We start from the raw sequence: 21,973 nt of genomic DNA, 5'->3' as shown, positions 1-21,973 counted from the left end.
ACACTTAGGGAGACTTCTCTAAGTGTCAAAATTTGCATGAATAAAAAGAGAGAAGCGCTCAACCTGGGAACGAACAATAGCATAATAGCTTGTTCTATGGCTAGTTACCACCCAAGAAGCAGTCTCTTTTTGACAACATGTGCCTTTCACAGAGAAGAACTTTCCTGAAGCATATCAGTCTGATCCTATTAGCTATTGTTGGTTTCCAGGTTGAGAGCTTCTCTCTTTTTATTTATGCAAATTATGACATTTTGGGAAGTCTCCCTAAGTGTGAAGCGGGAATCCAGATGTGGACCCGTTGCTCAGTGTGCCTAGGGATATGGCTGCACCTCACTGATGAGGCCCACAATAGGCCGAAATGTACGTCTGAGGTTTTGCTGTTTCTCTCGTTCAGAGAAGGATTGCCTGGTATTTCGGGGCTGGACTGTACTGTGAAGTCAGGATCAGACTGATATGCTTCAGGAAAGTTCTTCTCTGTAAAAGGCACATGTTGAGCAAAAAGAGGCTGCTTCTTTGGTGGTAACTAACCATAGAACAAGCTATTATGCTCTTGTTCGTTTCCAGGCTGGGCGCTTCTCTCTTTTTATTTATGCATTTTGAATTTTGTCTGGTGACAAAAGTTTGGGTCAATATTTCAGTTGTTTTGTTACAAGAGTTTTTTTTGTTTGCATTTGTTATTATGATTTTATTTTGTATATATGCATTTATTTTTCTAATAAAAGAATTACGAAACGTACATCTGGGGTTTTGTTGTTTCTCTCGTTCAGAGAGGGATTACCTGGTATTTCTGGGCAAGAATCTACTGTTAAGTCAGGATCAGATTGATATGCTACAGGAAAGTTCTTCTCTGTGAAAGGCACATGTTGAGCAAAGGGAAGCTGCTTCTTGGGTGGTGACCAGCCATAGAACAGGCTATTATGCTATTGTTCATTCCCAGGTTGAGCGCTTCTCTCTTTTTATTTATGCAAATTATGACTCTTAGGGATGTCTCCCTATGGGTGATGCGGGAATCCAGACAAGGACCCGTTGCTCAGTGTGCCTAGAGGGATATGGCTGCACCTCCCTAACGAGGCCCACGCTAGGCCGAACGTATGTCTGGGGTTTTGCTGTTTTTCTCGTTCAGAGAGAGATTGCCTGGTATCTCGGGGCTGGACTGTACTGTTAAGTCAGGATCAGACTGATATGCTACAGGAAAGTTCTTCTCTGTGAAAGGCACATGTTGAGCAAAAGGAGGCTGCTTCTTGGGTGGTAACTAGCCATAGAACAGGCTATAATGCAATTGTTCGTTCCCAGGTTGAGCGCTTCTCTCTTTTTATTTATGCAAATTATGACACTTAGGGAAGTCTCCCTATGTGTGATGCGGGAATCCAGACGTGGACCCGTTGCTGAGTGTGCCAAGAGGGATATGGCTGCACCTCACTGACGAGGCCTACACTAGGCCTAATGTACGTCTGGGGTTTTGCTGTTTGTCTCGTTCAGAGAGGGATTGCCTGGTATCTCAGGGCTGGACTGTACTGTTAAGTCAGGATCAAACAGATGTGCTACAGGAAAGTTCTTCTCTGTGAAAGGCACATGTTGAGCAAAAGGAGGCTGCTTCTTGGGTGGTAACTAGCCATAGAACAGGCTATTATGCTATTGTTCATTCCCAGGTTGAGAGCTTCTATCTTTTTATTCATGCAAATGATGACTCTTAGGGAAGTCTCCCTATGTGTGATGCGGGAATCCAGACGTGGACCCATTGCTCAGTGTGCCTAGAGGAATATGGCTGCACCTCACTGACGAGGCCCACACTAGGTCGAAACGTTGCTGTTTCTCTCGTTCAGAGAAGGATTGCCCTGTATTTCGGGGCTGGACTGTACTGTTTAGTCAGGATAAGACTGATATGCTACAGGAAAGTTATTGTCTGTGAAAGGTACATGTTGAGCAAAAGGAGGCTGCTTCTTGGGTGGTAAATAGCCATAGAACAGGTAATTATGCTATTGTTCCCAGGTTGAGCGCTTCTCTCTTTTGATTTACACGTAAACTAACATCATCTAGCTATGAAAAACTGTCAAATGCATTCAGATAAGAGAAGATCTTCAAGGACTTAGAAATTAGCATATGAGCCTAACTAGGTTTAGCCTTCAACAAAGAATACCAAGAGATAAAAAAAAATTTGCTGATAAAAGTAAATTGGAAAGTTTTTTCAAATTACATTCCCTTTACAAATCATGAAAGTTTAATTTTGACTAGACTGTCTCTTTAAGAGTCAGCACTAATTGGCTAAATTGCATGTTTGTTAAAAGAACTGAGATAAGGGGGCAGTCTGCAGAGGCGTAGAAACAAGGTAATCACAGAGGTAAAAAGTTTTTTTTAATGCAACTGTGTTTGTTTGGCAAAACTGGGGAATGGGTAATAAAGGGATTATCAATCTTTTTAAGCAAAAAAAAAGTATATGATCATACCATAATGTATGTATAAGCAAGTGTATAATATTGAAATGACTGATCTGAGATATGCTTGTAACTCTCTTTACTTTAAGCCTCAATGAAAAAAATAAAGTTTAAAATTTATTTTTATGCACATTGCTGTAAGTAATAAATGAGCATTTTTATTTACACTGCCAACAATATTTTATAATTCTAGTTATTGGTGCAGGCGTGAATAAAAAATTATGAATTTAGCCTTCTTATTAAATTTATGTCTTATACATACCCATTGGAGTGTAGTGGAAAACCTTGCATGGGCAAGCAAGAGATTTTTACTTTAGATTAATACCAGCTTTAACATCAATGAGTTTTGTCACCACTGCCATAGGGAAATGAGCAAAAGCAATGGCAAACAAATATATTACACTTAAAAAATATAAAATTATTGTTCCAATTGGTAGTGTTACCTCTGTAGTGCAGCTAGCAATACTTTTTCCCTATCTAACAAGTATATAGTATTCTATTGCTAGATTATTTACACATATTCATTTATTCATTTGGACTGTGAGCAGAGGTGTTACTGTTCCAACTGACGGACCATCAAATTATACAAAATAAAAAAATGTTTGTAAATAGTAAATTAAATGATTGTATGCTAATTTTTCCAACCTTGATTATTGCATCATAAACAACATAAAGCACCATGTGTTGCTTTAAATTGGTAGTAGCCTCAAATAAGTGTGACCTATTTAACTATTCTATCAGCCAATCGGAATTAAGGTAGGAAAAATCCTATTGGCTGATGCAATCAGCCAATAGGATTGACCTTGCATTCTATTGGCTGTTCCAATCAGCCAATAGAATGCAAGCTCAATCCTATTGGCTGATTGGATCAGCCAATAGGATTGAACTTCAATCCTATTGGCTGATTGCATCAGCCAATAGGATTTTTCCTACCTTAATTCCGACTGGCTGATTATCTATCAGCCAATCAGAATTCAAGGGACACCATCTTGGATGACGTCATTTAAAGGAATATTCATTTGTCGGGTAGTCGTTGGCCTGGAAGGAAGCTCCGCGTTGGATGTCTTGAAGATGGACCCGCTCCACTCCGGATGGATGAAGATAGAAGATGCCGTCTGGATGAAGACTTCTGCCCGTCTGGAGGACCTCTTCTGGCTGGCTTGGATGAAGACTTCTGCCCGTCTGGAGGACCACTTCTGCCCGGCTTCGTTGAGGACTTCGGCCCGGTTGGGTGAAGACGTCTCAAGGTAGGGTGATCTTCAGGGGGTTAGTGTTAGGTTTTTTAAGGGGGGATTGTGTGGGTTTTAGAGTAGGGTTGGGTGTGTGGGTGGTGGGTTTTAATATTGGGGGGGTACTTGTACTTTTTTTTACAGGTAAAAGAGCTGATTAGTTTGGGGCAATGCCCTGCAAAAGGCCCTTTTAAGGGCTATTTGTAATTTAGTATAGGGTAGGGCTTTTTATTATTTTGGGGGGCTTTTTATTTTATTAGGGGGATTAGATTAGGTGTAATTAGTTTAAAATTCTTGTAATTATTTTATTATTTTCTGTAATTTAGTTTTTTTTTAACTTTAGTTAATTTTATTTAATTGTAATTAATTGTAGTTAATTTAGGGAATTTATTTAATTATAGTGTAGTGTTAGGTGTAATTGTAACTTAGGTTAGGTTTTATTTTACAGGTACTTTTGTATTTATTTTAACTAGGTAGCCATTAAATAGTTAATAACTATTTAATAACTATTGTACCTAGTTAAAATAAATACAAACTTGCCTGTAAAATAAAAATAAACCCTAAGCTAGCTACAATGTAACTATTAGTTATATTGTAGCTAGTTTAGGGTTTATTTTAAAGGTAAGTATTTAGTTTTAAATAGGAATAACTTAGTTAATGATAGGAATTTTTATTTAGATTTATTTAAATTATATTTAAGTTAGTGGGTGTTAGGTTTAGGGTTAGGCTTAGGTTTAGGGGTTAATATGTTTATTATAGTGGCCGCGGTGTAGGGGTGGCGGCAGATTAGGGGTTAATAAATATAATGTAGGTGGCGGTGGGCTCTGGGAGCACCAGTTTAGGGGTTAAAAAATTTATTTAGTTGTGGCGGGTCCGGGAGCGGCAGGATAGGGGTTAATAACTTTATGTAGGTGGTGGCGGAATAGGGGACGGCAGATTAGGGGTTAATAAGTATAATGTAGGTGGCGGTGGGCTCTGGGAGCGGCGGTTTAGGGGTTAATACATTTATTAGAGTTGCGGTGGGGGTCCGTGAGCGGCGGTTTAGGGGTTAATAACTTTATTTAGTTGCGGGGGCTCCGGGAGAGGCGGTATAGGGGGTAAACAGTATAGTATTGTGTGGGTGTTTAGTGACAGGGTAGCAAGTAAGCTGTGAAAAAGAAGCGAGATCGATGACTGTTAGTTATCAACAGTCCGCTGCTCATCTCCCCGTACTTGGTGCGTGGCTTTTTGACAGCTTTTTTGATAATTTTGGAGAACGTATTCAGGTCCGCGGCGGCAATGTTAGGTGATCTTAGGCGAGCATAAAAAGGAAAAAAAAGCGGGGGGGGGAAGGGAAAGAAGGACTGTTATTTTACTAAAAGGAAAGGTCAAATGGTCAATCTCTCTGGGGGGTAAGCTTTTAATAAAGATGGACCATTTCATAAAAAAAGGCAAACATCCCCTTCATTATTAATATCAGTTGTGTGCTGTTCTAATATACATTGTTTTTCAACTAGTTTTGATTTCCTGAATGTTAGGGATGTGAGATTTTTTCCATGTTCTAAAAATCAGACATCTAACTGTAAGAATAATAATATTAATTCATTTTTTATAATGTTGTTTCTGATTTCCTTCCCATAAAAATATTATATGCATCAGAGAAATACCCGTATAGGGCACTCTCAGAACATTAATAATCCAATATTTTGTCTTCTTCCCCATTTGTCTAATTTTGGGACAACCCCATAACATATGTACTAAATTGGCTGCTGGGTATAAGCATTTTGGACATGCATAAAATATAAAGTTTCCCCATTTTAACCCCTTAGCAGGGGTATAGTAGGTCTAATAAAGTAATTTAACGTGAGACTCTGTCCATGTTGAGGACAATGCAGCATATGATACCAAAGAGATAGATCTCAGAATAATTCCCTAATTGGTGATAATTTGAGAATTCACAGCATTCCACCCATGGGACATTTCTAATAAATTAAAATTATCTTTTTTTGAGGTCAAAATCTGATACCATAGTGAAATGGAAAAAAAATCATTTTTAAAAAGTAAAAGGCCAATTCTCAAAGGAACCCCAGGACCAGTTCCATTCATGTTTTGCAACTAAATTGAAAATGTAGTGTCTAACTTACAAATAGGCAAAGAAATCTTTGTTAGAAAGATTAAACTCTGGGGGGCAGAGTCCGGAGCCCATGAGAGCAGTCGCATAATCTTGCTGCTCTGGTTCTAGCTATACAGTTTATACCTTTTTATACCGTTTCTAATAGAGTTGAATCCTGAGAAATCCTCTGAACACACCTTGGACCCTTATCTAAGAGTTGGTGAAAGCCAAATTTAATCTCAGGGGCTACTCTTTTGAGCTAGGACTGGGGGTTTGTTCTGAATCTACACAAGCGGCGGTCATCTTTCCACCCTCGTGGCTACAGATTATCACAAATCTACCCGGACTTCCAAGACATATAGAGGACTTTTACCATTATTTAGACCCCCCGGCGGGTACTCTTTGCAGACCTGTCATTAAGGAGCAGTGCTACCTCACTAGTCACTGCAATGACACCGTGAGTATAACCCATTTAAAATCTGATGCACTCCAAGGCCTCTTGTGATTTATAAATGCTCACTATGGAGGCTGCTAAAGTCATTCTTGAAGACATACGGAGCCTGCTAGAGGGATACCTAATTACTTTGGATACAACACCGCATAGAGAATCTAATAGCAGCAGCGATCGTGCTGCGGAACAACCTACCACAGCAAAGCTATTTAAATATCATGAGAAAAGTGGGGGCGCTTTGAGGCCCGTGTGCCCATCACTTGCCTACTGCAGACCCTTGACAACTTATGGTGTTGGCTCAGAGGACTCGGAGATAGGGTGTAGCGGTGCAGCGACTGAGGGTGTGGTAACTGATTCGGGACTTAGTGTACCTTTAACAGGTGCAAGAAATATTGCAGATGCGGATCACTCTCTCCTCACACTGTCTAACGACCTCACGCCACTTCGAGCTGCAGGCACCTTCTCTGAAGTCTTTTCTGAGAACTTTAGTGGCGCTTCACCGCAACTAACAGCCTCACTGAGTTATGACCCCCCACAGCCTGGATGTCACTCTGTGGTGGCCGCATCTTCGATCCTGATATTGACTGTTGATGTGATAATGTGGAGGCGAGCAGTGAGTACAGCCTGTAAGGCCCTGGCCTATTGCAATTTCACTAAGCGGGGAATCGCAAGGGTGAAGTCTGGAGTGGGGTAAACGTTGCTTCATTTGTGGACTGATATTGAACACCCAGTCTGCCCCAATGCTATGGACATGTTGATTTTAGCAGACGTTACCCTGAGTTCTGTTGATTTATGTTACCCCAATTGACAGTTTATAATATTTTTTTATTTTTTTTTATGCGTTTGACATTGATATACTGTTTATTGAAACTTCCTTGGTATCTAGGATTAGTTTAATTGATATTCTCTCTCAACCTAGGTTATGCCTTACTTGCTGCCATTGTTAGTGAGTGAACATAGTTAAATGTACATATTCCCAGACTGTTGAAATGCCCTCAGGAGTCATGACCACTAAGTCCAACTATGGATAGATAATTACACATACCCCGTGCTAATCTGAGATCATGTTAACATTACATGAAAGTTGTTGCTTTATTTCTGCCAGCGGCTGAGGCGGAAACTTTAGTTAACACCTCACTAGTTAATCCCATGATCTCATGATCCTGCAGTTCTTTAGATCTTTACTCATATTTGTTAAGCTAGGTTGTATTCCAATAGCAGGAATGACATATACATATACTATTGCCTTTGAATGTCTACTGTTGACTCTGTATGCTTTGTGTACTCCTATTGTATGGCTTTATGCTCATGCCCTAGTTATTGAGAGAGATATTTATTTGACACATGAACTTCCTAGACCCCTCTCAAATCCAAGCCCCCACCCCTATCTGAGAGGCTAAACCATACTTTTGACTGAAATATTTTCAGAACGCTCTAATTCATCCTTCTTTGCCCCAAGCATTGAAAGGTAACTAACATTATGTGATACTGGTGTATTAGCTCTTCCTTGGCAATATTGGGCAAACTACATATGAACCCCTATCACTATATTCCTATCCAGTATAGACCTTGTAGTTATTGACAGTAGGTACTTGTAATGATGTACGCACTGGAATTGGTTATTATTACGTTATTCTTTCACACCCTCAGTTTAGCATAAGAAGTATCTGGATCTTTCCCCAACATAGCCTATTCAAGAAACTATGGCCTAGATTTAGAGTTCGGCGGTAGCCGTCAAAACCAGCGTTAGAGGCTCCTAACGCTGGTTTTGGGCGCCCGCTGGTATTTGGAGTCAGTGATTAAAGGGTCTAACGCTCACTTTTCAGCCGCGACTTTTCCATACCGCGGATCCCCCTACGCCATTTGCGTAGCCTATCTTTTCAATGGGATCTTTCTAACGCTGGTATTTAGAGTCGTTTCTGCAGTGAGCGTTAGAGCTCTAACGACAAGATTCCAGCCGCCTGAAAAAAGCAGGAGTTAAGAGCTTTCTGGCTAACGCCGGTTTCTAAAGCTCTTAACTACTGTACCCTAAAGTACACTAACACCCATAAACTACCTATGTACCCCTAAACCGAGGTCCCCCCACATCGCCGCCACTCGATTAAAATTTTTAACCCCTAATCTGCCGACCGCCACCTACGTTATACTTATGTACCCCTAATCTGCTGCCCCTAACCCCGCCGACCCCTATATTATATTTATTAACCCCTAACTTGCCCCCCACAACGTCGCCGCAAGCTACTTAAAATAATTAACCCCTAATCTTCCGACCGCAAATCGCCGCCACCTACGTTATCCCTATGTACCCCTAATCTGCTGCCCCTAACATCGCCGACCCCTATGTTATATTTATTAACCCCTAATCTGCCCCCCACAACGTCGCCGACACCTACCTACACTTATTAACCCCTAATCTGCCGAGCGGACCTGAGCGCTACTATAATAAATGTATTAACCCCTAATCCGCCTCACTAACCCTATCATAAATAGTATTAACCCCTAATCTGCCCTCCCTAACATCGCCGACACCTACCTTCAATTATTAACCCCTAATCTGCCGACCGGAGCTCACCGCTATTCTAATAAATGTATTAACCCCTAAAGCTAAGTCTAACCCTAACACTAACACCCCCCTAAGTTAAATATAATTTTTATCTAACGAAATAAATTAACTCTTATTAAATAAATGATTCCTATTTAAAGCTAAATACTTACCTGTAAAATACATCCTAATATAGCTAAAATATAAATTATAATTATATTATAGCTATTTTAGGATTAATATTTATTTTACAGGTAACTTTGTAATTATTTTAACCAGGTACAATAGCTATTAAATAGTTAAGAACTATTTAATAGTTACCTAGTTAAAATAATAACAAAATTACCTGTAAAATAAGTCCTAACCTAAGATATAATTAAACCTACCACTACCCTATCAATAAAATAATTAAATAAACTACCTACAATTACCTACAATTAACCTAACACTACACTATCAATAAATTAATTAAACACAATTCCTACAAATAAATACAATTAAATAAACTAGCTAAAGTACAAAAAATAAAAAAGATCTAAGTTACAGAAAATAAAAAAATATTTACAAACATAATAAAAATATTACAACAATTTTAAACTAATTACACCTACTCTAAGCCCCCTAATAAAATAACAAAGACCCCCAAAATAAAAAATTCCCTACCCTATTCTAAAATACAAAAATTACAAGCTCTTTTACCTTACCAGCCCTGAACAGGGCCCTTTGCGGGGCATGCCCCAAGAATTTCAGCTCTTTTGCCTGTAAAAAAAAACATACAATACCCCCCCCCAACATTACAACCCACCACCCACATACCCCTAATCTAACCCAAACCCCCTTAAATAAACCTAACACTAAGCCCCTGAAGATCTTCCTACCTTGTCTTCACCATCCAGGTATCACCGATCCGTCCTGGCTCCAAGATCTTCATCCAACCAAGCGGGGGTTGGCGATCCATAATCCGGTGCTCCAAAGTCTTCCTCCTATCCGGCAAGAAGAGGACATCCGGACCGGCAAACATCTTCTCCAAGCGGCATCTTCTATGTTCTTCCATCCGATGACGACCGGCTCCATCTTGAAGACCTCCAGCGCGGATCCATCCTCTTCTTCCGACGACTAGACGACGAATGACGGTTCCTTTAAGGGACGTCATCCAAGATGGCGTCCCTCGAATTCCGATTGGCTGATAGGATTCTATCAGCCAATCGGAATTAAGGTAGGAATATTCTGATTGGCTGATGGAATCAGCCAATCAGAATCAAGTTCAATCCGATTGGCTGATCCAATCAGCCAATCAGATTGAGCTCGCATTCTATTGGCTGTTCCGATCAGCCAATAGAATGCGAGCTCAATCTGATTGGCTGATTGGATCAGCCAATCGGATTGAACTTGATTCTGATTGGCTGATTCCATCAGCCAATCAGAATATTCCTACCTTAATTCCGATTGGCTGATAGAATCCTATCAGCCAATCGGAATTCGAGGGACGCCATCTTGGATGACGTCCCTTAAAGGAACCGTCATTCGTCGTCTAGTCGTCGGAAGAAGAGGATGGATCCGCGCTGGAGGTCTTCAAGATGGAGCCGGTCGTCATCGGATGGAAGAACATAGAAGATGCCGCTTGGAGAAGATGTTTGCCGGTCCGGATGTCCTCTTCTTGCCAGATAGGAGGAAGACTTTGGAGCACCGGATTATGGATCGCCAACCCCCGCTTGGGTTGGATGAAGATCTTGGAGCCAGGACGGATCGGTGATACCTGGATGGTGAAGACAAGGTAGGAAGATCTTCAGGGGATTAGTGTTAGGTTTATTTAAGGGGGTTTGGGTTAGATTAGGGGTATGTGGGTGGTGGGTTGTAATGTTGGGGGGGGGGTATTGTATGTTTTTTTTTACAGGCAAAAGAGCTGAAATTCTTGGGGCATGCCCCGCAAAGGGCCCTGTTCAGGGCTGGTAAGGTAAAAGAGCTTGTAATTTTTGTATTTTAGAATAGGGTAGGGAATTTTTTATTTTGGGGGTCTTTGTTATTTTATTAGGGGGCTTAGAGTAGGTGTAATTAGTTTAAAATTGTTGTAATATTTTTATTATGTTTGTAAATATTTTTTTATTTTCTGTAACTTAGATCTTTTTTATTTTTTGTACTTTAGCTAGTTTATTTAATTGTATTTATTTGTAGGAATTGTGTTTAATTAATTTATTGATAGTGTAGTGTTAGGTTAATTGTAGGTAATTGTAGGTAGTTTATTTAATTATTTTATTGATAGGGCAGTGGTAGGTTTAATTATATCTTAGGTTAGGACTTATTTTACAGGTAATTTTGTTATTATTTTAACTAGGTAACTATTAAATAGTTCTTAACTATTTAATAGCTATTGTACCTGGTTAAAATAATTACAAAGTTACCTGTAAAATAAATATTAATCCTAAAATAGCTATAATATAATTATAATTTATATTTTAGCTATATTAGGATGTATTTTACAGGTAAGTATTTAGCTTTAAATAGGAATCATTTATTTAATAAGAGTTAATTTATTTCGTTAGATAAAAATTATATTTAACTTAGGGGGGTGTTAGTGTTAGGGTTAGACTTAGCTTTAGGGGTTAATACATTTATTAGAATAGCGGTGAGCTCCGGTCGGCAGATTAGGGGTTAATAATTGAAGGTAGGTGTCGGCGATGTTAGGGAGGGCAGATTAGGGGTTAATACTATTTATGATAGGGTTAGTGAGGCGGATTAGGGGTTAATACATTTATTATAGTAGCGCTCAGGTCCGCTCGGCAGATTAGGGGTTAATAAGTGTAGGTAGGTGTCGGCGACGTTGTGGGGGGCAGATTAGGGGTTAATAAATATAACATAGGGGTCGGCGATGTTAGGGCAGCAGATTAGGGGTACATAGGGATAACGTAGGTGGCGGCGGTTTACGGAGCGGCAGATTAGGGGTTAAAAGTGTAATGCAGGGGTCAGCGATAGCGGGGGCAGCAGATTAGGGGTTAATAAGTGTAAGGTTAGGGGTGTTTAGACTCGGGGTACATGTTAGAGTGTTAGGTGCAGACGTAGGAAGTGTTTCCCCATAGGAAACAATGGGGCTGCGTTAGGAGCTGAACGCTGCTTTTTTGCAGGTGTTAGGTTTTTTTTCAGCTCAAACAGCCCCATTGTTTCCTATGGGAGAATCGTGCACGAGCACGTTTTTGATGCCGGCCGCGTCCGTAAGCAACTCTGGTATCGAGAGTTGCATTTGCGGTAAAAATGCTCTACGCTCCTTTTTTGGAGCCTAACGCAGCATTTGTTTGAACTCTCGATACCAGAGTTAAATTTATGGTGCGGCCAGAAAAAAGCCTGCGGAGCGTTAACAGCCCTTTTACCGCCGAACTCTAAATCTAGGCCTAAGTCTTTATGATTACCTCTATGAATGATAGCATTAAGCTTGAGAAATGCAGTGGTAACCTGTTTTATTTTGTAATGTATTTAAGCCCCCAATAGTATCCTGATCTTAGGGTCGGGCCTTTGTGAGTATGTTAGCTTTACTGTTGTGCAGTTCACTTATTTCTTCCTAGCACATTTTGGTCTTGGAGTTCCAAGAGTTTTCTCCTACAAATACAAATGTATACGTGCATTTTCCCTTTTTATCTCATGTGCCTTCTTTGCAGGTATTAAGTCTTATATAGGGCCCAATAGTGACCCCCCATGTTCGTTAGAAGGCTTTACTATAGCATATGTGAGATTTTACTAAAAAAATTTAAAAAAAGAGGTTCTCATTTAAAGACCCAAGAGCGGTCTTTCATATTTGAAATAGCCCCCTATATATAGTTATATATCTCTGGCTGAGGTCTAAGAGTGGCCTCTTTAATCATCTAGGGAGCATACAGAACATTAGGCATTATACCTCCATGCGATTCCTTTGAATTTTCTTTTCAGACATGCACTATGTTTCTATTCAGATCTGTGTTACAATCTACCTGTATTATATTGTTGTTGCGTTTTGTTTATTATATTTTATGTATGCCTTATCCAGAACCTCAATAAAAATTATAAAAATTATAGGGCAATAAGAAAAAAAAAATAAAAAAAAAAATTAAACCCTGACATCAATGCATTAAAAGGTTTTACTGTCTGAAGTTCCTAATCAACTAACTGGGAAATCTTACTTAGACCTAGGTTACTCCATCTATGAAATAGAGTTGACTGAGTACCGTGCTGGAATTCGGGATTGCCCAATATTGTTTGAAATTTAGAAATACGAGTGTTGATTCCAATTAGTGCAAACTTGCAACAAGCTTGTTTCTGTATAAAGTTTTAAGTTGTTTCACACTTCTAGGAAACATGTTTAAACTACAATGAATCAGAGCCACCGGAAAGAATGGATAAGCCATACTTTGTTCAAGCGCATTATTAGTAAAGTAATCCACTTCCAAGATCCAATCAGGTACCACTCTGGCCAAGAATACTAAGTTATAAAGGCACAGATCAGGTAGCACCAGACCTCCAAATTTTTTTGACAGGAAAAGTCTATTAAGGGAAATTCTTGATTTCTTGTTTTGCCAAATGAATCACTGTAGTGAAGTGTTTGAGTCTCTTATATCTTGCCCATTCAACATAATTGGGACATTTTGAAGAATATATAAAATTTTAGGCAACAGAGCCATTTTAAACAAATCATTTCGGCCTGAGATGGAAAGAAGGAAGTTCTGCCACTTCTTCAAATTCTCTTTAATTTTGTTCAAAATATTGGGGATATTAAGACTGTAACATAATTCTGGTTGAAAAGAAATTAGAATACCTAAATATTTAAAAGCTCTGGCTACTATTTTACATGGAATGTAAACTAAGATACCACCCTTTTTTCTTAACCATAGCAGTTCTGATTTTTATGTATTAATCTGGTATCCAGAGAAAGAGCCAAAACTCTCTAAAATAGAAAGAAGCTTGGGAATATTTTCATTAATATTGGATACATATAAGAGGATGTCATTCGCATAAAGTACAATTTTTAATTCACTTTGTTCAATCTTGCCTCCTTATAAGCACTGCCTGATCATAATGGCCAAAGGTTCTATCGCAATATCAAACAATAAGGGGGATAGCGGACATCCCTGACATGTACTCTTGTTCAAAGTTATCTCAGAGGACTCTTTGTTATTAATTATCAGTTTTGTACTTGGATTATTATATAGATTTTTTATAAATTTGACAAAGTTATCTTTAAATCCAAACTTTAGTAAGGTCAATAACAGGTGATCATAATGCACAGAGTCAAAAGCTTTTTCCACGTTGATCAATAATATTGCTGAGTCAGGGAGATCATCATCATCCCCCCCATCTAAATGTTCCTTTAAAGAATTTAAATAATCAATAATTAGAAAAACTTCTCTTATCTTAGCAGCCAAGTTTAATTTATAAAGAAAGCCTGGTCTTTGTGTATAATGTGGGGTAACATAGATTGTAATCTATTTGCTAAAATATAAGTTAAAATTGTATAATCTGTGTTGAGAAGTGCTATGGGTCTAAATGATTATTTTTTTACTAGGATCTTTCCATGGTTGAATCAAAGTCGTGAAAGAAGCTGAAAATTAAGAAGAAATTGGTTTATTCTCTGAAATAATAAAAATTATAAAGATTTTTTTAATTGGGGTGCTACAGTCTGTGAAAGTATTTTTTTTATTGAAGTTTTCAGGTTACAGGATATCAATATGACAAACAATCTATTGAGGTACACTCTGTTATATATCGTCATAATATTACTGCTACAGTCACGTGTAACTTTCTATTTCTAAGAATTCGAACCATAGGCAGCATTAATGGTGATTGGTTGGTATGGAGGTTGTGAAGGCTTGAACACAGAGAACCACAGAATCATTAGAAAACAAATAAATAAAAGAACAAATCAACAAATAAACCATTTATCCATTTAACTATGGCTCTCATAGAGAGCCATAGTACTCATTACTTTCTTTAGTTTCTGTAGGATCTTGTTCAATCTCACATCTAGGAGGGGGTGTGGATGTTGTTAATAGAAATGGTGTCCCAGTAAAATTTGATATCAGTATATAAGGGAAGTCTATTAGTTCTATAGTATTCATACTGTTCTAAGGGGAGGATGTCATACATTTTTTGGATCCAGAGGTTTGTAGTAAGGCAAGCTAGGGTCCTACAGACTTTTGGAGTCCAACAAAGGATGCCCAGAGATGGGGTTCTCAAAATCTGTGAGTCCAGGGAGACCCAAGATTTTGCTTCAACTTTGGTATGCCAATCGTAAATTCGTTGGAGTACTATTGTCTTGTAATACTTCTCAATTTTTGGGACACCCAGCCCCCCTTCCCTGGTTGGTCTATACATGGAGGCTGCATTGATTCTCAGAAGCACATGCCCCCAAATGAAGGAGTTTATGCACCTTTGAAGTTGCTGAATGTATGGTGTAGGGAGGGATATTGGGACAGTCTGTAGTATATAGAGGATTCTGGGTAAGATTGTCATTTTAACTGCCTGGATTCTGCCCCACCATGGCAAGGGCCTATCCTGCCATGATAGGAGAGTCTGCTGTGTAGTTTGGAGAAGGGGTTTATAGTTGACATCAAACAGTTGTGTAATGCGAGGGGATAACTTAACTCCTAAGTATCGCAGCTGGGATGTTTTTATTTTATATGGGCAAACCGTCTTAAGGGAAAGGACTACCGTCTTTGGCAGGGAAATGCCCAGGACTTCTGATTTTTGTTGGTTGATGAGAAAGTGCAATAGGGAACCGAAAGTTGTAAATTCTTGCACTAGTGCCGGTATGGAGGTTTGAGGGGAGGATACTGTAACTAGGACATCATCCGCAAACATGGCAAGCTTGTACTCATTCAGTCCCAATGGGATGCCTTTGATATTCATATTGTTACGTATGTGTGCAGCTAAGGCTTCCATAGTCAATATAAATAGGGCCGGGGATAAGGCGCACCCCTGTCTAGTACCATTCGCAATGGAAAATCCATCAGAAAGTACTCTGTTAACTCTAACCTTGTCTGATGTCATACTATATAAATGGAATATTCTTTTTATCATTAGTTCGCCAAATCCGAATTGGTGTAGTGTTCATTTAAGAAAACTCCAATTTAGTCGATCAAAGGCTTTCTCTGCGTCTATCAACACCAGAGTAGATGGGATATTATGTGTAGTTGCATAACCCTGATGGTGTTGTCTCTGGTTTCTCTTAAAGGGACAAAGCCTGCTTGATCTACATGTATAATAGAGTGTAACATGGAGTTAATTCGCCTAGCTAGAACCTTAGCATATAATTTTATGTCACTGCTAAGTAGTGAAATTGGACGGTAGCTACTTGAGTCTGTCGGTGGCTTCCCAAGCTTGGGGATGACTGAGATATGGGCTTCAAGTGATTGTGGTGAGAACTGACCGTCGCTCTCCAGGCAATTAAAAAGAGTTGCTAAGTGAGGAGTCAGGATTTGTTTAACTTGTTTGTAGTAGATGTTTGTTAGTCCGTCAGGTCCTGGGTTTTTATGTGGGGGGATCTCTTTGATTGATAGCAGAATTATCTGAGTTGTAATCAGTGCGTCCAAGGAGTCTGATGCCTGTTTAGAAAGTGTGGGGAGTTGGGCCTCAGCTTAATAGTGGTCAATAAGGGATGTATTAGTGGAATGTTCAGTGGGAGGGATATTTTATAGTTTGCTATAGTAATCGTTAAATGTGTTTGCTATTTTCTTACCATACAAGGTGTCTGATCCATTTTGTGTCTTAATCGATTGTATATAGTTGGCGAGGTTTTTTTTTAAGTGACCTAGCTAAAAGGGTTCCCGCTCTATTCCCCTCTACAAAAAAAAAAGTTTTTTAAGATAAAATGCCCTTTTCTGGACCTCTTTGCATAGGAGGTTGTTCATCTCAAGTCTAGCGATCCAGAACATTTCAGTGCATTTAGTGTTGGACGGGCTCTGCATGTGTGCAGCTTCTGCATTTTGTAAGGCATTCAGTAGTTGAGTGTGTTCAGTCTTGTAGATTTTTGGTAGGATAGCTTTTTGCTTAATAAATTTGCCTCTTATAACCACCTTGTGGGATTCCCATATCATGGTTGGGGATGATTGTGCAGTTGTGTTGTGTTTAAAAATAGTCTTGTAGGGATAGTTGTATCTTCTTAACTATAGATGGCTGTAATAGGAGGGTGTCATCTAATTTCCAGTTAAAGTCTGTAATTGGTTTCTCCGGCCAATCCAGGGTCAGAGAGACCATTGCATGGTCAGACCACGGTGTTGGTTCGATGTCTGAGTTTTGTGCTAGAGTGAGTACTGATTGGTCAAAATAAATGTGGTCAAGTCTGGAATAAGTATGCCTGTGGTTGGAGACAAAAGTATATGTTTTTTGTGTTGGGTGCTAAAACCGCCATATATCTATAAACGTAGCAGACCTAAAGTGCTGTGCAATACTTTTAAGCGTACTTTGGAGGTGTGAGCTTTTCGCCTGTGAGCAGTCTAGTGTGGGGTTTAAGGCTATGTTGAAGTCTCCAGCTAATATTGTTACACCTTTTGAGACTCCTAATAATTCTCCAATAAAGCATTTAAAAAAGCGGGACTTGCCCGAGTTTGGTGCGTAAACATTGGCTAATGTGATCACCTTATTATATATTAGCCCAACCAGGATCAAAAAGCAACCCTCGCTGTCAGAGTGCTGCTGAATAATTTGAAAGGGATAGATTTTTGCAGCAAAATGCCCACTGGAAAAAGCCCCCTGGGTACTGTTTAGATGTAAACTTAGGTTCAGCACTTTTTAGAAAGTGTGTCTCCTGTATGAAGACAATTTTGCTTTTAAACTTGGTGAACCAATTAAGCGCTACTGACCTTTTTTGTGGGGGAGTTTAATCCCTTCGCATTTTGGGTGGTCAATTTAAGTGTTCGTTGAGTCTGGGGGTGGGGGAATGCCTAGAGTGCTTTAATGTGATGATAGTTATTTTTATTTGAAAGATATGCGTCATTACCGTTGTCTATTGCAGGGTGAGATTTGAGTGATATTAAGCATAAATAACATACCTTTTTCGACTGTACTTAGGTAGTGGAGGAAATGTTGGAATACTGAAAACCTGTGGAAAACAGTGCAATAACAGAAAACAAAATAGGGATAACCATGGTAACAAGTTAAACAGAATAAACAAACATTGCATAGTTATAACAATACCTGCAGCTACTACTGAAAGTAGCTGCTCAACCAGAAGGTCTGGAAGTGGGGGGTAGCTAGCGAGTATTGGATGGTTTCTACCTCGCTAGAGGGCAGGACCCTTTGAAGAGGGTTATATTGTTGTTTTGATACAACCAACAGAGTACTGTTGGTGATTATGTTGTTATTGTTGATCCTAGCTATCAGCTTGGCTAGGTTGAGTGTCTCATATAGGTTTCTCTAGGGGCGTGACTAAAAGTTTACAGTTAGTAATGGGACAGTTTCACCTGTCCAGGGAGTGCAGTTGGATATCTTGTCCATGCAGAACTCATGGTTGTCTCATAGGGGCTCCGCTTCTGTAGTGATTTGATTCGCGGTCATCTTGGATCTTTTCCGGTTTGCTTTGATCCAGTCTGGCCTTGGTGGCTTTGTGCGGTTTGAGGGAGATTGGTCTCTTGATGCAGGCAGTGAGTTGAGGGACGGCAATTGTGGTTGAGATATTCCTACTTGTTTACAGAAAGAGTCTAAGTCGTCTGGTGTTTTGTAGATAATCACTTGGGAGCCTTTTAAAACTTTGATACTGAAGGGGAATCCCCATCTGTAATGAATCTTGTGGTTTTGGAGGTGGTTGGTCAGGAATTTTACTTCTCTCCTTTTGTTCAGTGTAATTGGGCTCAAGTCTGCATAAATTTGGATATTGCTTCCTTCGAATGTGATGGTTTTTGCTTTCCTTGAGGCCTCCCTACTTTTTTCCTTATCCGTGAAAACTTGGAATTTTAGGACAATGTCCCTTGGTGGCTTGCTATCCGGTGGTTTGGGCTTAAGGGCCCTATGGGCTCATTCTAGAAGTAGCAGAGAAGTATCTTCTCTCTGTAGAAGGAAGCAAAACAGCCGCTGCAGGTAGGATGAAAGTTGGTTCGGGGTTATAGACTCTGGAACCCCTCTGATTCTTGCGTTGTTGAGCATTTATGTTTGTGTCTTCCATTTCTTAGAGAAATAAAAAAGATTTAGTAAGGGTGCTCTAAGCTAAAAATATCCAGAAATTGTAGATGTATGTTCACAAAAATACTTAGGTGATACTCGTCAAATATAAAATGTCTGGGATTTTTTTTTTCCAATTAAATATTTTATTTACCTAAAAGTCACTAAAATAAACATAAGAAGTTGATAAAATGCAATAAAAATTGGGACGTCTCCCTGGACATACAATGCTCAATTCACATTCATAAGGTTCTAATATCCATCTAGATAGTGCTTTTGCACAGTAGAAAATATGTATATATAGAGTTAGAATAGATGTATAAGTGTACAAAATAAGTTGAGCACAAGATGAATACAAAACAACTTACAAGGCAACAGGTGTCTTTGTAGAAACACTTTTGGTGTAAAAGTTTGTGAGGAGTAGCAAAGCTTGTAAAAAAGCAATGTCCCGTTCTGATGGGAACAGATGACTACTGTCACATATATAAGGCAAGAAGGCTGTTATTCATACCATCCGATAAAACTTATCAAGCTTTTACCTTGATCTTCAATGTTCCTAAAAGGACAATACTTTGTGTCTGCTCCAAGCTGATTTTCTCAGTTGTCCGTGAGTTCACCCCTCGTGACTTCGGTGTCTGACATCATGGATGACACTCGGGGGGCTCGTCTCGGCCCAACCAACCCGCCTTTTCTGTCAGTCTCTAACAGGAGAAAAAAACATCTTGTCCACTCTTGAATAATACAAAACTCTCAGTGAGAGTGATTACAATCTTCACCTGCCCTTAGTGCTATCAGAGAGTTTTATCTTGACAATTTTAGACATTTTTTTAATTTTAAGTTAGTTATTAGAAACACAGGGAAATAAAAACATGAGACTCTCATATTGGTGGTTTTAGTCTGAATTTGAAGGAGAATGGTGGCATGATCTGAGAGACAGATGGGGTATATTTTAGTTTTAACTGGTAGTCTTGAGATATTATCATCAACTAAAAATAAGTTAATTCTAGATAGAGTCTTATGTACTTTAGATAAAGCATGTAAATTCTCTAGAGTCAGGATCTTGTATTCTCTACATAGATTTAAATATTTTAGTTTCAAGCCAATCTCTTTTACTTTTTGTTAAGTTGCCCTTTTTCCTAGCTCTATCAATAGGATATTGCAGAGCCATATTAAAATCTCCTCCAATTACAAAGTGGCCCTCTGTATACTGCTTTTTCCTCAACTGGAGAGAGTCCCAAAAATCTGAACTTAAAAAATTAGGGGCATATATATTACATATTTTGTACATAAGGTTATCTATTTTTAATTTAAGAAGGAGATATTTGACCTCAGGATCAGTATAGCTGTTTATCTATCTGATCTATCACTTGAAAACGTAGTGTAAGACCCATGATCCAATTAATTTTCCCTATGGGCCTTGCACCCAATCCTGTCTGGGGTTAACTGCCTGTGACTCTGGGTACAGTGCAGCTTGCTGAGAGTTGTATTGTGCACTCAGGGCTGTACATGATGCAGGGTCATGGGATGTGTACCCAGTCCGGTCTGAGAGAGCAGTCTCCTTCCGTGTTTTGTATATGTCTAGGGTGATTACATAAGCTTGTGCACCCTTCACTTGTTCCCAGTTTGTTGGAATGAGAGCTTGCATTGTGTGGCTGTTTAGGGACTCAGGTTTTGTAAGAGACCTTGATGTGGTACCTGGGCTTATCCCATTTGGCCAGATGCGGTAACTAACTCTTCCATTTTTGCTTTTTATCTTAGCTGAGAGCTTGTAAGTGAGTGCTGGACTTTCTCTGTGTGCTGTATTAATTTGTTTTGTAATTTTCCCTATGTGTCTTGCACCCAGACCTATCTGGGGTTAACTGCCTGTGACTCTGGGGACAGTGCAGCTTCCTGAGAGTGCTATTGTGCACCCAGGGCTGTGCATGTTGCAGGGTCATGGGATGTGTACCCAGTCCGGTCTGAGAGTGCAGTCCCCTTCCGTGTTTTGTATTGGTATTTATTTAACATATTGGGGGCCCCTGCAGCATGATATGTCATTGAATGCTTTATGTTTCTTTTTTAGATGCGCTCATTTATTTTGTGGATAGTAAAACTTCAGATAATCAAGAAATTTTAAAAACATGTAAAAGACCAGATGGCTCCATTTAAATTGGGATGCCTTTGTCCTGCTTTCTGAATTCCCATTACAATGCAGTATGCTACTTCTAGTATGATATTTTCAGCAACAAAATCAGAATTACAAGTAGCAGAATGGGAATTATGACAAATTAAACTGTTTCAATATATCCCAAAGTACACCGAACCATCTGTTCAACCTCAGCACTTCTTCAAAGTACTTTAGTATTCTTATTACTTTGATTTTACCTAATTTAAAATTCCTGTATTACATTTAAAAAAAAAAAAGATAGCATTTTGTATTTCCAAATAATTTATATTTTTTAAATTATGTACATGATATATTTATAGGTTATCTATTATTTTATTCTCAACACATATAGCAGTACTTTATTTGTTGGTTTTCTAAACCACTTTGGTATACATAGAGATACGATAGAGGGCATTTTTATCACAAATATGGTATATGTCTCCATGGTATTAAAGTTTATTTTCTAGTTTTGATTACAGCCATTATTTAAGATTTAAAAAAATGTCTAGTATTTAGAAAATATGCTTCCTAAGTTCCACTTGAAGGAATAGAAAATAACTGGCTATATAACCATTAACGTGAGAATAATATACACATATATTCTGATTTTTTTTAACATTTATCACCTGGATGCAAATGGAACAGTGGCCCCCCTTTTAAATGAGGGGGTCGCTTGTCCCTATAAAACAAACAGGTGGGGAGATAGGGGCTCCTTTAAAGCACCATTCTCCTCTTAGTAAAGGTTTTTTTACCTTTATATAGTGGCAGAAGACACCCCTATTTCAAATGTGAAGTCTTTTGTTTTCTCCATGTGTTCTGGGGACTCAATGTTTGGGAAATCCCTGCATTAAAAGGGGCATGGTGATGTAAGCAGGTGTTTTGGCAAGAACCTGTGAGGATCAAGGAGACGGCAGTCTTCTTTCCTGTTTATAGTGCTTTGGGTCACCTGGTTGCATATCAGTAGAGGG

The sequence above is a fragment of the Bombina bombina genome, chromosome 3 (genome assembly GCF_027579735.1).
Source record: "Bombina bombina isolate aBomBom1 chromosome 3, aBomBom1.pri, whole genome shotgun sequence".
Lineage (NCBI taxonomy): Eukaryota > Metazoa > Chordata > Amphibia > Anura > Bombinatoridae > Bombina > Bombina bombina.
The sequence above is the reverse complement of the archived record's forward strand: the minus strand, read 5'-3'. Positions refer to the sequence as shown.